The sequence below is a fragment of the Megascapheus bottae genome, chromosome 5 (assembly GCF_031878675.1).
Source record: "Megascapheus bottae isolate mThoBot1 chromosome 5, mThoBot2.hap1, whole genome shotgun sequence".
In the NCBI taxonomy this organism is placed as follows: domain Eukaryota; kingdom Metazoa; phylum Chordata; class Mammalia; order Rodentia; family Geomyidae; genus Megascapheus; species Megascapheus bottae.
The window spans coordinates 79,197,275-79,212,103 of NC_143513.1; the positions used below are offsets into that span (position 1 = coordinate 79,197,275).

General features: G+C 35.5%; 1 non-coding gene across 1 annotated transcript; it reads left to right on the plus strand.

Annotated features, from left to right (window-relative positions):
* The first annotated feature begins 6,772 nt into the window (after positions 1 to 6,772).
* On the plus strand, positions 6,773 to 6,893 carry LOC150063740 (small nucleolar RNA SNORA26). The gene has a single exon (XR_016535761.1). It is a non-coding gene; the product is annotated as a small nucleolar RNA SNORA26 (small nucleolar RNA).
* Positions 6,894 to 14,829: the final 7,936 nt, after the last annotated feature.

The following is a 14,829-nucleotide window of genomic DNA, read 5'->3' on the forward strand; positions in this document are numbered from 1 at the left end:
GAGATTTACTGTATCTGTCATACAATTAAAAACAATCATAATGAAGTTCGCATATAACCAGTGGAATGTCATAAAATCATTTGATAATGGTGTAGGCAGGTAGAAAGTATAACACAAAAAATAGTTTCTGGCTGGGCACTTTGGCTCATGCCTGCAATCCTAGCTACTAAAGAGGCTGAAATCTAAGGATCAAAGCTAGCCTGGGCACAAAAGCCCATGAAACTTTCATCTTCAATTAACCACCAGAAAACCAGAAATGGTGTTATGGCTTAAAGTGGTAAAATGCTAGCCTTGAGTTGAAGAGCTCAGGGACAGTGCCCAATCCTTGAGTTCATGTCCCACGACTAATGAAAAACTTGAAGTTTAAATATACATAGCTATCAACAGCATAAACATAGATATAAGTGAATCAATAATATCATCATAATCACATGATTGATTTTTTAAATTAGTTTTTATATTCCTGTGGTGTTAAAAATCTATTATCATTATTGTGTAATGAATTCAGGGGTATGTTTCTAAACACCTTTATCTGATCATAGCATGCTGAATATTTTTGTGTAATTTCATAAAGAATTACTAATAAAGGTATGTCTGTTGTACTTACTTATTACAAAAGTTAAACAGATAAAATATTTTGAGCAATTCCAAAATTTAAATGTCATAAACCCTGTTATTAAAGAGAAAAAACAGTGTTATATGAACATCCAAATCTATTTATTATTATTTTATTGCTTATTATTATTTGTATTATTGTTTGTTGTTATCGATTATTTTATTATTTTAAACACAGTCTTATTGAATGCTTATGATGTTGTTTTGGTAAAACCCAAAGTCCTTTAAATGTTTGTCAGGCCAATTGAAGTTCCTTCTTAAGGATTGTTGAACTGAAAATGTGTGAATCTTCTCTATAGTTTCATCCTGAACCTGGGACCCACACTATTTGCCCTCATAACCACTATGGGACTTAACATCTCCTGCTGCATTTTCTCATTTACCCTTTTTTTCTCTTATGCTGCATTGTATGGAAAGCTTATATAGAATCTTTTGTAAATTAGCTTAGCTATAATAGAAAGAAGCAAACCCTTGGTTTACCTCTTCTGGCAACATCCTTCATGTACCAGAGAAACAGATTTAAGCTTTTTGTCAGTTTCTGATTTCTTTGAGAAAAAAAAATGTTGCATGAGGAATTTGTCAACAGTGGAAAAATGCTAAACCTGCACTTCCTTGACTGCATGTACTGAGGTGGAACTGAGGAGAAGAACAAGAACAAGGCATGGCTTCCAAACCCTAAGTGTAGACTGCGAACTACAGGCCTTCTTACCCCTAGCTTTCCACAGAAAAGCTTTAAAGAAAGGTTATTTGACAAAAGCATATTAAAAAGCAACAGTAAAAATATGGATCTCATATACAGTAAAAGATTCACATACAGGAGCGCAGATGAGAATAACCCTCACCACCCATGCAAGACCAAGAGTACCTAAACTACAGCACTGTCTTCCATGCATCACCTTGATAGTAGGTGAATGCTTGGGTAAGTTTAGTCTAATCCTTTCTGGTTAGAATATAAAACTTGTGTGTGTGTGTGTGTGTGTGTGTGTGTGTGTGTGTGTGTGTGTGTGTGTGTGTGTGTGTGTGTGTGTGTGTGTGTGTGCACGCAAGTATGATACAGGAAAGGAATAATAAAATAAAGCTTAGACAACAGCAAATGCTGGGTAAACAATTCATGTACCTTCTTTTCACGAACTTTATTTTTGCAGTTTTTCTATACGTTAGAACTTGCTTCAAAGAGAGCTTAAAATGATGGTAGGCCTACAGATCCTCACACAAAATTTACTTCAAAATAAAGTAACTATATGGAGAGGTCATTACTAGAAATTTCTAAATCTACTTCTTTTGTTGTTGATTTTTCTGACTTAAATACACTTAGATTAGTCTTTGTTGTGTTCATTGATTATTTTTTTAATTTGGAGGTCTTTTTGTTCTTGTTTGAGAGTGTGTCCCATGTCCAGGGCTCAACTGTTGAGCCACAATTTCAGCAGTGGCTTTTTTTGTTCATTAATGGGAGAGCAATGTTTCAAAGTTTTGTTTGCCCTGGTGGACTTCAGATCAGATCTTCATATCTCCTGAGTAGATAATATTGCAGATTTTGCAAACTGATGCTCACTCATATTTTTGTGTCTTGCTTGGAAATAATGTGTTGATCTTGTCCCTGACTTTGTACTTCTTATTTGAAATTTTCACTAACTTCATAAGATTTAGCGCATCTCAGAATAAATCTTTTCATTCATGTAGTATATGCTGTATATGTTTAGTATATTTTAGTATAGAGAGTTCATATTTCTTATAAAAAGATTAAAATATCTTAACATTTTTAAGGTCAATATGCACACTTTAAAAAACAACTTCCTCAAAACATGATTCCTCTAGATTCATAAAGATATCATTTTACCTTATAAATCTCATGTGGACTTCATTTTATAATAATATTTTTCACTTTATGTCCAAATTAGAAATTTATTAGACCAAACTAGGTATGAGAAATAGCATCTCCTGGCCGGGAGTTTGGCCTAGTGGTTAAAGTGCTTGCCTAGCATGCATGAAGACCCGGGTTCGATTCCTCGGTACCACATACATAGAAAAAAGCCAGAAGTGGTGCTGAGGCTCAAGTGGTAGAGCTCTAGCCTTGAGAAAGTCCAAGGACAGTGTTCAGACCCTGAGCTCAAGCCCAGGACTGGCAAAAAAAAAAAAAAAAGAAATAGCATCTCCAGAAATTGCCAATTCATTTGTATTAGTGGATTTAGCAAAAGATTGCCACAGAGATGGAAATTTTATTGGCAAATTGAATTTTAATAACCACATGCTCATGAATCTCTAATGGACACTGTTTGGTGTAAATAGATTTATACCTTTAACACCTAAACATCCATCCAGAAAGGCTAAAGTCAAAAGACTATGACAATAATCTATGTGAGCATTCTCTCTAAGAAGATATTTTACATATCCACAACCTAATAGAATTACTTCAGGAGCTTGTTTCAAATTTTAGATCTATTATCTAAAATTACTCCAGGACTAAAATGTAGCACATTTGTTCTGTCTAAGATATAGTAATGGACCACAGTAATTCTTGCAACCAGTGCTGAGTAAAAAACAAATGAGAGGAAAAACAAGCAGACATGTGAATAAATTATTTAAGGGAAGTCATCAAGCATGTATCTCTTCTGGAGTTTGGGAATTGAACACAAGGAACAATGCTTATAATTTTTAGAATGATCTGTTGAAACCAAATCTATGTTGTAGGTTGAAAGACGTTTGATGTTCCACCACTTTGAGCATTAATTATATATAGATTGCTCTTAATTTCCATTATTAGTTGTTGTTAAAATAGTGTAAGTGTGTCTAGATAAATATAAGTCGACTTTTGAAATTTGAAAATGTTGTTTTAGATGTAACTAAAACTGGCATGGTCAATGTATTCATACCACACAAATTTTATCACCTAAAATTGATGGGTAGGTAGCTCATTTTATTACAACTAATTCATTCTTATGTTTAGATAATGGATTGCACTGTTATAATATGCAGTGTTATTTTAAAAAACTAAATCGGTATCTCTTTTTTCCTTCTCTATTGAAATATACTTTCTTCTCCATTTTCGTTTGTTCATGGATTCTGTGTTGCAAAGAATTTCCATTGTACAAGCCTTTTTTGGCTTCTCACAGTTATGTAGAGATGAAAAAGAAGAATTAACTTGGAAGATGAAATTCTCAATTCAAGGACAGAAAAGAGAACAAAATTACCATGAAATAGGCTAAGTTTGAAAAACTACACTGAGTGGAATTGCTGGGTCATAGGGGAGCTCTATGTTTAGTCTTTTCAGGAACTGCCATACTGCTTTCCATAGTGGTTGAATGAGTTTGCACTCCCACCAACAGTGCAGTAGTGATCCCTCCTGGCCACATCCCCTCCAGCATCTGTTGTTATTAGTTTTCTTGATCCTGGCCATTCTAACTGGAGTGAGGTGGACTCTTAGAGTTGTTTTGATTTGCATTTCTTTTATGACCAGAGATATTCAGCATTTCTTCATGTGTCTATAGGCCATTTTTGTTTCTTCTTCAGAGAAGACTCTGTTTAAGTCTTTGACCCATCTTTTAATCTTTGGAGATTTTATATTTGTATTTGGTTATTTGAAATTGGATAAGGAACGGGAGAAAACAAGATGAGGGGTGGGGGTGGGGGGAGGGAAATGGGGACCAAGACATGTGAAAGGGTATCAATGTATGGGAATTAATGCACCATCTATCTGGCAAATATCATGTAACCCTTCTATTAATTACAATCAAAAATATATGAAAAAAACTACACTCAGGAACAGGATGAGAAACGCAACCAAAACTAAAAATACAAAGGATAATTGTTCTTGAAAACTTATTATTATTCTTAAGTAGTTATATAATAGCATCACCATTTAACAAAGAAGTTCATGGATATAAAATATCTCTACCACTAAAATTCTTAAATCATGTGCAATATTAAAATGTGTGTCTTGCTCTGGGCAATCTCTGGTTTTCATTAGGTTTTGCGCCTTCTTCTCATCCCCTCTTCTTCAAGAGTGGTGTTCCTGTCAAATGCTTCTTGATACATCATTAGAGGTGAAAAATTGGTTAGAGAAAAGGATGGAAATGTGAAGGTGTCTTGTGTCTTGTGGGCAGCCTTGGTGGAGTCTCTGGCAATGGCTGCCTCTGCTTGTAAGCCCCAGCTCCTTCCAGGCAAAGCCAGCTTGAACATTGCCCTTCTCTCTGGTGCTGTTATGACTTTTCCCTTTTCCTCCCAGTTAGAAGATTTCACTTGACTGTGGCTGGTTAATTCTAGGTTGTCCAGCATCTACTGTGTGGCTTCTCTACAAGTCTATCACCTCCATATTGATTCCCTGTAGTAAATTCTCTTTTAATTAGACTAGCTTCACTTCCCAGTTTCCTATTGATGGGTTACCAGGTGTAAATATCACTCTAGACTTTTTATTATAACAGCATGATTTCAGGATTACTAGAAATGCAGTGGTTCAAAATAAGACATTACCCAGAGTCAACATAAAGTGAATGATAACTTGGTTTGTAACACAGTGAAAATCATGCCTTATTATATGTAGTCTATTCACTTTAATTGGACTCAAAAATAAATCCTTCAAATACCAGTAGATCAACTAAATTTCAAGTTTCTCATGTCTCCTCCAACCATTCTCTGCAGGTGCAGTGCCCACCTCTTTAAGGAAATGCTGGCTCAATCAGCACATGTTTTCACATTGCCTTCCCATGGGGCTTTTGCTTGCTGGTGATACTGCATTGGCTTTTGTAAGGAGAGGTGTTGTGAAAGAGGCCAGCTGAGAGCCCTGCCAGAGAACTAGGTGCTTCACCTCTCTCACCTCTGAGATGAAAGCTCCCTAGAATGGAAACCCAGCTTTCTATCTTTTCTCATTGCCCTCTTCTCGTAACTGGGCTCCTTCCCTGCTCAAATGAATACTGTCCTTTAAGTTCTGATTTCCAGATTTGTTCCTGAGGCAATTCAAATGTAGAGAGTTTATACAAAAAGTACCTATTAGATGCAAACCTGATGATCCTAGTTCCCTTGACAGATTCCAGACCTGGTGAAGGCCAGCTACATGAAAGTCTGCCAGAATTCTTACTGCGATTGTCTCAAGTGTGGACTCAGGCCGGTAGTGTGAAATGGAGCCCCCTATATTGTACTTTTCTCCAAACTACTTTACCAGTTCAGTAGCAAGTCAGAATCAGTATGGAATCCTAGTTGCTGTTGCAGACATTTCAGTGCTGTGTCACAACCATACCAGCTGCATTGTTTTCTCTGTAGTCTGTCCTACAAATATTCAGATGTAAAAGACTAGTTGGAGGTAATCTTATCAATCAGTGGTGGATACAAGCACCAGCACGCTGCTCAGCTTGGCAATGGCACCACTCCATACAAATGTGAAATATTTTATATTTAACTAATGATTTAGAAAACTAATTATTTTAATTGAAAGCAAAAAAATAGCCACATGAGACTTTTATTCCATTACTTTGGTAGTAAAAGATATGCATCCATTTTTTTCCCCTCAGAATTACATTAGCTACCTTGTTCTTAGTCATAATATCATGGGAAACAATGGGAAAGAGCCAGGTACAGGTAGCTCATTCTTGTCACACTATTTACTAGAGGAGTTCAAAACCAGGCAAGAAATTCCATGAGGTTCTTTTCTCCAATTAACCACCAAAGACCTGGAAGTAGAAATGAGAAACAAGCAGAGCACCAGTCTTGTGAAAATACTCAAGGACAATGACCAACCCTGAATTCAATTCCCAGTACTAGCACACAAAAAAAAATGTGTATGTGGTGGTAATAGGTAACAGATTTGTTCATTTTGTTCTGGTTGCTTTGAATTTTATTGAGAAAATGTTAGATAATACTATCGACACAACGGTTTTGGAGTTGATCATTCTGTGCAAATGAGGAATTTATATCAACAAAAGTTTTGAAAAAAATGAAAACATGATGCTATGCAAATGATTGCCTGTGGCTTAGACAATTAGGATAAAATTAAGATAAAGTTCCCAGAAATGCTTTCATACTTAGATTGACAAAGTATAATACTTAGCCCAACTTAGATGAGAACAAGAGATAATCTGCTACTGAAAGCTATGACAGATATTTCAAAATTTGCCTACAATGATGACAAAAATACTGATGTACAATGTAAAGGGGAGCACCCTTTCCTGTACCCTTTTAAGGATGTCCCATGTCTTAAGAGGCTCAGACAGAAGGGTAAAAGAAATTTTCATAAAGCCCAGAGATGAGATGGTAAAATTCCTCTCTGGATCCTGTCTGGGGTTACAGCTGGGAAAAACAAATAAAGGGGAGAATTGAAATAAAATTAACTCAGGAATATGATAATAACAATAAAAATTAGAAAAGAAATGTTTCTAATATTATTAAATTACATGGTAAAATATGCATGGAACTAAATTTAATTATCATAGGTAGATTATTAGTACTCAATTATATTTTATTTTTAAAAAGTGTTTCTACTAACTAAGAATGTAAAGGACCTTTATGATGAAAACTTTATTTTTTTCACAATTAATATTCTTTTTTAATGAGGAAATATGTAAGAAGAAATTCCTTAATTGAAGATACTCAAAGAGCCAACAGTTAAAGTTAAATATGCTATATATGATGAAAACTTTAAAAGCCTGAAAAAGGAAATTAAAGCAGAACTAAGGTGGTAAAACCCACGCTTGTGGATTGGAAGAATTAACATTGTGAAAATGGCAATTCTGCCAAGGGCTATCTACAAATTCAATGCAATACCCATCAAAATCCTAATGTCATTCTTTAACAAAATAGAGGAAGCAATCCAAAAATTTATATGGAATAATAAAAGACCTCAAATAGCAAATACAATCTTTAGCAGAAAGAACATGCTGAAAGAAGATCAATACCAAACCTCCAACTCTCTTACAGAGCTGTAGTACTCAAAACAACTTGGTACTGGCACAAGAATAGGCCTGAGGACCAATGGAATAGAACTGAAGGCCTAGAAATAAATCCACAGACCTATGGCCACCTAATCTTAAATAAAGGGAACCAAAAATTAGGATGGAAGAAAGATAGCCTCTTCAACAAATGGTGCTGGCAGAATTGGTTAAGCACCTGTAGAAAAACAAAGTTGTATCCTTATGTGTCACCCTGCACCAGAATCAATTCCAAATGTATCAAAGACCTTGAGGTAAAAGAAGATATTCTGAAAACTTTACAGGAAGGAATAGGAAATACACTAGGACTCCTTGGCATAGGTTCAAACTTTCTTAATTAAAGGCCCAGAAACACAACAAATGAAAGCAAGCTTGGGAAAATGGGACTGAATTAAATTGCATCGCTTCTGCATGGCTAAAGACATAGCTAGCAAATTAAATAGAAAGCCCACAGAGTGGGAGAAGATCTTCACTAGCCATACAACAGACAAAGGCCTCATATATAAAATATACCCACAGCTCAAATAATTGAATCTCTCAAAAACAATTCCTGAAAGAAACAACCATCCCATTAAAAGATGGGCTAAAGATTTAAAGAGAGATTTCTCTAGAGGAAATAAAAATGGCCTATAGACACATGAAAAAAATGCTCAACATCTCTGGCCATAAAAAATACAAATCAAAACAACTTTGAGATTCCACCTCACTCTAGTTAGAATGACAGTTATCAAGAAATCTTTGTGTTTCTGGAAATTCTTCCTCTGGATTTTTTTACATTTTTTTCTGCCCACTATCTAGTCCATCAATGCTTCTTCTTCCTTCTCTATAGTAATTGCCTAAATAATACAAATTTATCATGAATACTATTATTTTTCCCTCAAAACATTCACAGATTCATCTAGGTTCCTAGGGGAATGTTGGTAAACTGTTAACCATTGTCTAATTTTAGATCTTCACTTTGCTTCAGATTATCCACTTTTATCAACCAATTTATAAGGAATGCCTTGGGACAGGAGAATGTAGTTTCGTAGGAAGGCATTTCTCTAGCATGTGCCACACTCCTGGTTTCTCTTCTTATACCGAATATCAAACAAGCAGAAAAACAGCAAAAGGTAAGAAAGAAAAAGAAAGAAAGAAAGGAAGGAAGGAAAGAACGAAGGAAGAAAGGAAGGAAAGAAAAAATGAATTTACTGCATAGATTGCTATTATCTTCACTAATGAATTTCTCATAATGGCTTCATGGAAACCAAGATTCCTGGACTTGTCATTTGAATCAAACTAAGACCTTTGTGCTGAGTTATATTTGTTCACTACTTATATCATGAATAAATGCTTATAGCTATTTCATTTTCAGCTTCAAAATAATAATTGATTAACTGATCAATAAATAATAAATACCTAGTAAATAAATCATTCCTTATTAATTGCCCCACAACCAACAACAACAAAAAGACCTCATACCTTGAAATGATTAAAGCATAAGGAAAATGCTTGAAATCTGCCAACTAGATGTAGACAAAGACTGTATAGAACACAGTAATTCAGAAAATTAAAACAAGAAATAGCTAATAGGATTGCATCAAATCCAAAGATCTATGAAGAGCCAAAGACACAATCAACAGAAGACACAACCCTAGAAAACACAGTATGGATTCTTTTACAAACATTAAAAAGCTTGCAACTCGATGACTTATGAGTGCATGCCCTAAAGAATCAATGTGAGGTTAGGAAGGAGATACTATATAGCTATGTTCCACAGTGAACTGTTCTCAATAAGATACTTATGAAATCACCAGCTGAAGACCTGTATATATACATAGTAGAGTTTTACTCCATCATTGAACTTATATTATTTGTAGGAAAGGAGGAGGAGCGGTAACAATCAAGTTGAGTGAAATAAGCTTGTTCCATAGATATGTCTTCTTGCCTTTCTGGTAACTTGAAGAGCACAAACCAAGCTCAAAAATAGAAAGTAGGGGGGGGATCACTAAGGAGGTTGAGGGGGGCAAAGTAAAGAGGGAAACGCTGGTGGAGAGGGCATAAAGCACTTGTATGTGATTACAGTACATCATAGGCATACAGAGTGCCAGGATGAAATGCATTACCACATACAGTTTGATATGTGCCCATGAAACTATTTGGGTAAAATATAGAGGATAAAGTTGATATGCAGGAGAGGCCAGAGGGATGTGACTGGTGGTGATCAATTCTTTTCTTGTAGAACACCTTACTTTGTGAGAAGCCAGCACACAGTCATTTGCACTGTTAGAAATGAGCTGTGATTTCCTAATTAGAAGTCACAAGGTCACAGGGGAGGGCAGGCACATGGGGAAGTGACCCTTTCAGTCCAAATTTGACCTCTCACCTTTCCTATTCTCATACTTCCTAAGTACTTAATCTCATATTTGCACCCATTAGAGGAGGATCAAGTTATTTAAAAGCATTCGGAAATTATCTGGGTTATTTCCTAACCATTTTCTCATATGTGTGACAGTTTTCATTTATTCACAGTCCTTATTGCAATTATCAACTATATAATGCACAAACAAAAATACTGGCTAGCATTATACGAACAATTTCCTTACCTTTATAGTGTTAACTCTTAAAAATAAATTATAGAAACACTAGAAGTAGATTTTTAAATCAGGAGATACCAATAAGAAAAAACAATAGTAAAAGTAACTAGAGGTTATGAAGATAATATTACAAAAGCACAAAGGTAAATATGTGAAGAATTATATACATACATTAAAGGATTATGCAGTTACCAAAACATTTGTATTAAAGCTATCTCCTCAGTATATTTACCAATGACCCACTGATAAACTATTTTGATTTAAAATGCCTAAAATTAGGTGTCTATACTTTTCATTTGATTATATTATAGTATAATGCATTAATGGTGATACTTTAATATATGACATGAAACTTTTGAGACTATCAGAAGATGAAAAATTAAAAGAAATTACTTCAATTTACACAATTAAGTGAGTACAGATAACTATTTCCTGAGAGTAAAAATGGGTACTGTTCATGATCTTGCAAGAGGTACACAATTGGCATTCATTAATGATATAATGAAAACATGATTATTTTATAATTTCATAACCTTAGGCCAAATACCCAAAAATGTTAAACACACAATTTTGCCTAAGTGGTTATTAATTTATTGTTGAGGTGTGAAATTTTAAGGCAAAATTGGTGGCTTAAGTATCCATGGATTGGGAGTCAAAGGTCACGTTCATGTGTCCATCCTTTGTTTTCATGATTTTCTGAGTGTTTCTTACATCACTGGGCCTAGACCTTCTATTAAAAGCATTCACTCAACTAGGTAACTTCACATGAGATAATCATTCTCACTATCCTAACATCAGTTGACTGAAGACTAATTATGCCTGTAAGATTTTTTGCATTTTCTTCACACAAGTTTGTTGCACAATTATATTCAGAAGAAAAGGATTACACAGGACATATCAATTTGGAGGTAAAAGGCTTGAGACTGTTTTTGAATTCTACCTGTCACATCAGCAAAAGAAAAACAAGCTCCGGAAATCTGTGTTGTCTAAAAATATTGACTGAATTATCCAAAACTTGCATTAAAAATCAGTATAAAAATATGGACTAAATCATCAAAAATCTTTTTTCCCAATGATACACTCTAGATCTATGTAGTCATTGATCAATTCCATAAAAAATGGTAGAAATATTGAACTTTTTAAAATGTAATTTTACTTTTAATTAGTATACATTTTCAGGAAAGGGGCTATCACTATGCAAGTCAATAGCTGTGAGTAGTCCACCTTGAGAAACAACAATTCTGTTAACATCAAGATTCAAAAATGAAGCCAACTGGTTTAGGAAATGAGTCTCACACCAAAACTTTGGTAATACATAAGCAAATAAGAAAGAAATACAGCTCAATACCCTATGTTAAAAGAAGAGTAACATGCATGAAAAGATGAAAAAGACAATATGATTTAGAGACAAAATATTGTAATAAGTTCTATTTCTGTTAAGACAGCTCCTGCATTGAAACTTCAAAATATTCATCTTGTTTTAGGCATCTTTTTCTCTCTAAAATCTTTAAGGTACTTTTTTGGTTGAATTTTACTGAAAGTTCTAAAAGCCTTCCTCTCAGTGCAATCATACCAAATGGATAAATTCTACTTAGGAGAAGTGGTAATTTAATGCTCTGTTCTTTGAATTCAAAATTATCATATGATTTACTTTGCACCTTGGGGTATTATAAATTATTGGCCTTTGTAAAATTATTTGAGTGTTTGGAACTGTTAGAAATCAGATTTTTTCTTCTTGTTTTCTCTTCTATTGAATTCTACTTTTTAAACTAAGAAGTATATTGCTTTGTATATATATATATATGTGTGTGTGTGTCAATTAATGTATTATATTTGGTCTAGAAAATTCTATCACAATAGAAACAAAGAGTGAAAAATAATCTCATTTATACTTTTCAGAAAAATTGATTATTATTCATCTTTGCATTTAAAGGGTCTTACATTTTATCCCCAGTACCACTAATATATGAGATAAAGCCTTTGTAGATAAATTTATAAATTTCAGGAAGAAGTTAATCATCATGAATATGAAATATGAGAAAGATGCTCTATCTGGATAAAGCAGATATGTACTCATGTAGCCTGAATTAAAAGAAGCTGTGCCAGAGACATTAGCAAATGTTTGCTTCAACAATGACCCAAGGCCCCAAAGGTTGTAAAGGAACATTAACACCTTTTCCAGCCTACAAGAGCCTATTTCCAGCCTACATTGCTGGTTGGAATTGTGTGTGTGTGTGCGTGTGTGTGTGTGTGTGTGTGTGTGTGTGTGTGTGTGTGTGTGTGTGTGTGTTTACCGGTTCTGAGTCTTGAGATCAGGGTCTCACACTCTTTCTTAGCTTTTGTGCTTAAAGCTAGCACTCTGCCAATCAAGTCAGACCTCCCCTGTAGGCTTTTTGGTGGTTAGTTGAAGAAGCTAGGCTATTTTCCTAACCTGGCTGGCTTCCAGTCCCAATCTTCACATCTCAGGTTCCTGAGTACCTAAGAGTACAGGCCTGAGGACTGGCACCTGGCTTGGAATCATCACCAGTGTTACACATAACCATCTCCGTGGAACTATTGCTAAGTGGGGAATCCCATCTTGAAGCAGTGCTTCTACATCACTGCCCTGTTACTCGGGGGTAATATTCAGTACACTGGGCATCTCCCTTGAATGACCAGACATAGAAAGCTTTGTCTCTCCTCCAACAATTGCAAGAGATTCCACTAACTGTGAGTCCTCCATCATGAATTTAGCGAATGTCACACAGTTTATCACGTGGTCACAAGCCACTGTATTCAATGACCTCTGCGGATCTGGTAGAAAATTCAACTCCAAATGTTAACGTTAGAACAATAATAAACACAATGAGTTTTCAGATATATCCTGTGATTCCATTGTCCTGGTACTTTCAAATACTAATCATGGCTGGCCAGGTGTGGTGACACCTGCCTATAATCTCGAGTGGGAAGACTGACAGGAAAAAAGAATAGAAATTTGAAGCTAGCCAGGGTTATTTATTTAATTCAAGGCCCCATTCAACTATCTTGTAACCAAAATCTCAACTTCAAACAGGTAATTGACTTTAAAAAATGACTGTTTAGAAATAAGATTAAGATGGTCTGTGTTAACTTAGGGAACATTTGGTTATAAAAACAGCTACAGCATTATAATCTATTCCAATTTGTATTTTATAGGAAATGAGGGAGACACGGCTGTTTCAGCCCTTCCTTGGGTCAGTTGTCCTATTTTTGGCAGAGTTAATCTCATCAACTACATCTTCATTACACGAATGTAAAACTTTTATGAGCCTGAGATGGAATTGTGCTTGTATAACATTTGAAATCTCAGCAGCTTGATGGTGGTGCCTTCACATTTCCCTGTGCTCATTAATCTCAGAGTTTCAGAGATTCTGGGAATGACAGCTTCCTCCCCCAACTTCCTTCCTCCCAATCTCAGCTATGGTAGATATCTTTTCTTGTCACAGCACCAACAGTGGTCTCTGGGCTCTCTCAACAATTTCCTGTTCAAAAAATGTTCACCAAATCCCAAAGAAAACAAATGTACTATTTTATGATTAAAGAATGGTTTATTAATGTTACAGTAGCAATTGGTTCATTTGAACAGTGCTGTGCTATTGTATGGTAACTGAGTCTAATTTCATTCATCACACAATTAATATATCCCACTTTGCTGTCTGCTTCTCTTATCTGCTCCCTTTCACTGCTGCTGGAAGCCACGAAAACCTTAGTTAACCAAGAGTCAAAGAATCCTCAGTCACTCAGAAAATCTCCACAAAAGGATTGAAAAAACTAAAGTGAAACTGATGTGAAACATTAAAAGCCCACAATTGAAGATTGTACATTTTTTTGAAGCTCTGGGGTTCAATCTTCTTTTATTGTATAATTTATAAATTGTGCTGCCTCAGAATATACCATTTTTATGTGGGGAAAAAATAATTCAATTAAAGGAAGGAAATCTCCTGTGGATAAGACGTCATCCCTATTTTATCAGCAATTGCCACTGAGGTCTTTGTGACAATCAAGTCATATCTGCGGTAGTATTAAAGTATTTATGCTTGACACAGGATCTGTTTACTTGTGATGGACTTACTGCAGTTTTGCTATTTTATTTATTTATTTATTTTGTTTGTGGGACCTGAACTCTGGGCCTGGGAGCTGTTCCTCAGCTCTTCAGCTCAAGGCTACCGTCCTACCCCTTGATCCACTTCTGATTTTCTAGTGATTAATTGGAGATAAGAGTTTCATAGACTTTAGTACCCAGGCTGGCTTTGAACTGTGATCCTCAGATCTCAAGCTCCTGAGTAGGTAGTATGATAGGTGTGAGCCACCGCTCCTGGCTTCTCATTATGTTTTCTTGGCAAGGATCAAGGCATGAGCATGGATGCCTTGGAGAAGGTAACATCTGTCAGGCAATAAGAATATGGCAAGCAGAGTGCCGAGTGACAATGAGAAAGACTGTCTTGGGAGGTATCCAGGCCACCTAACAGCACCAGCTTGTTAATTCATGGTGACAATAAAAGATGAGGGTATTGAGTTAGAAGAGAAGTGCGCCTATGTTTTGGCTGAAAATAATAACACATGTGAAGATAAGATTTTCTTTGAGACAAACACAATAATAACCATGTCTGGCTGTGAGAGAGGACCTTGCACGTCAGTGGGGGAAGGGATTGGATGCAACTGAGTGGGACAGAGCAGAGCAGACTGATGGGTGTGGATCTCAGACC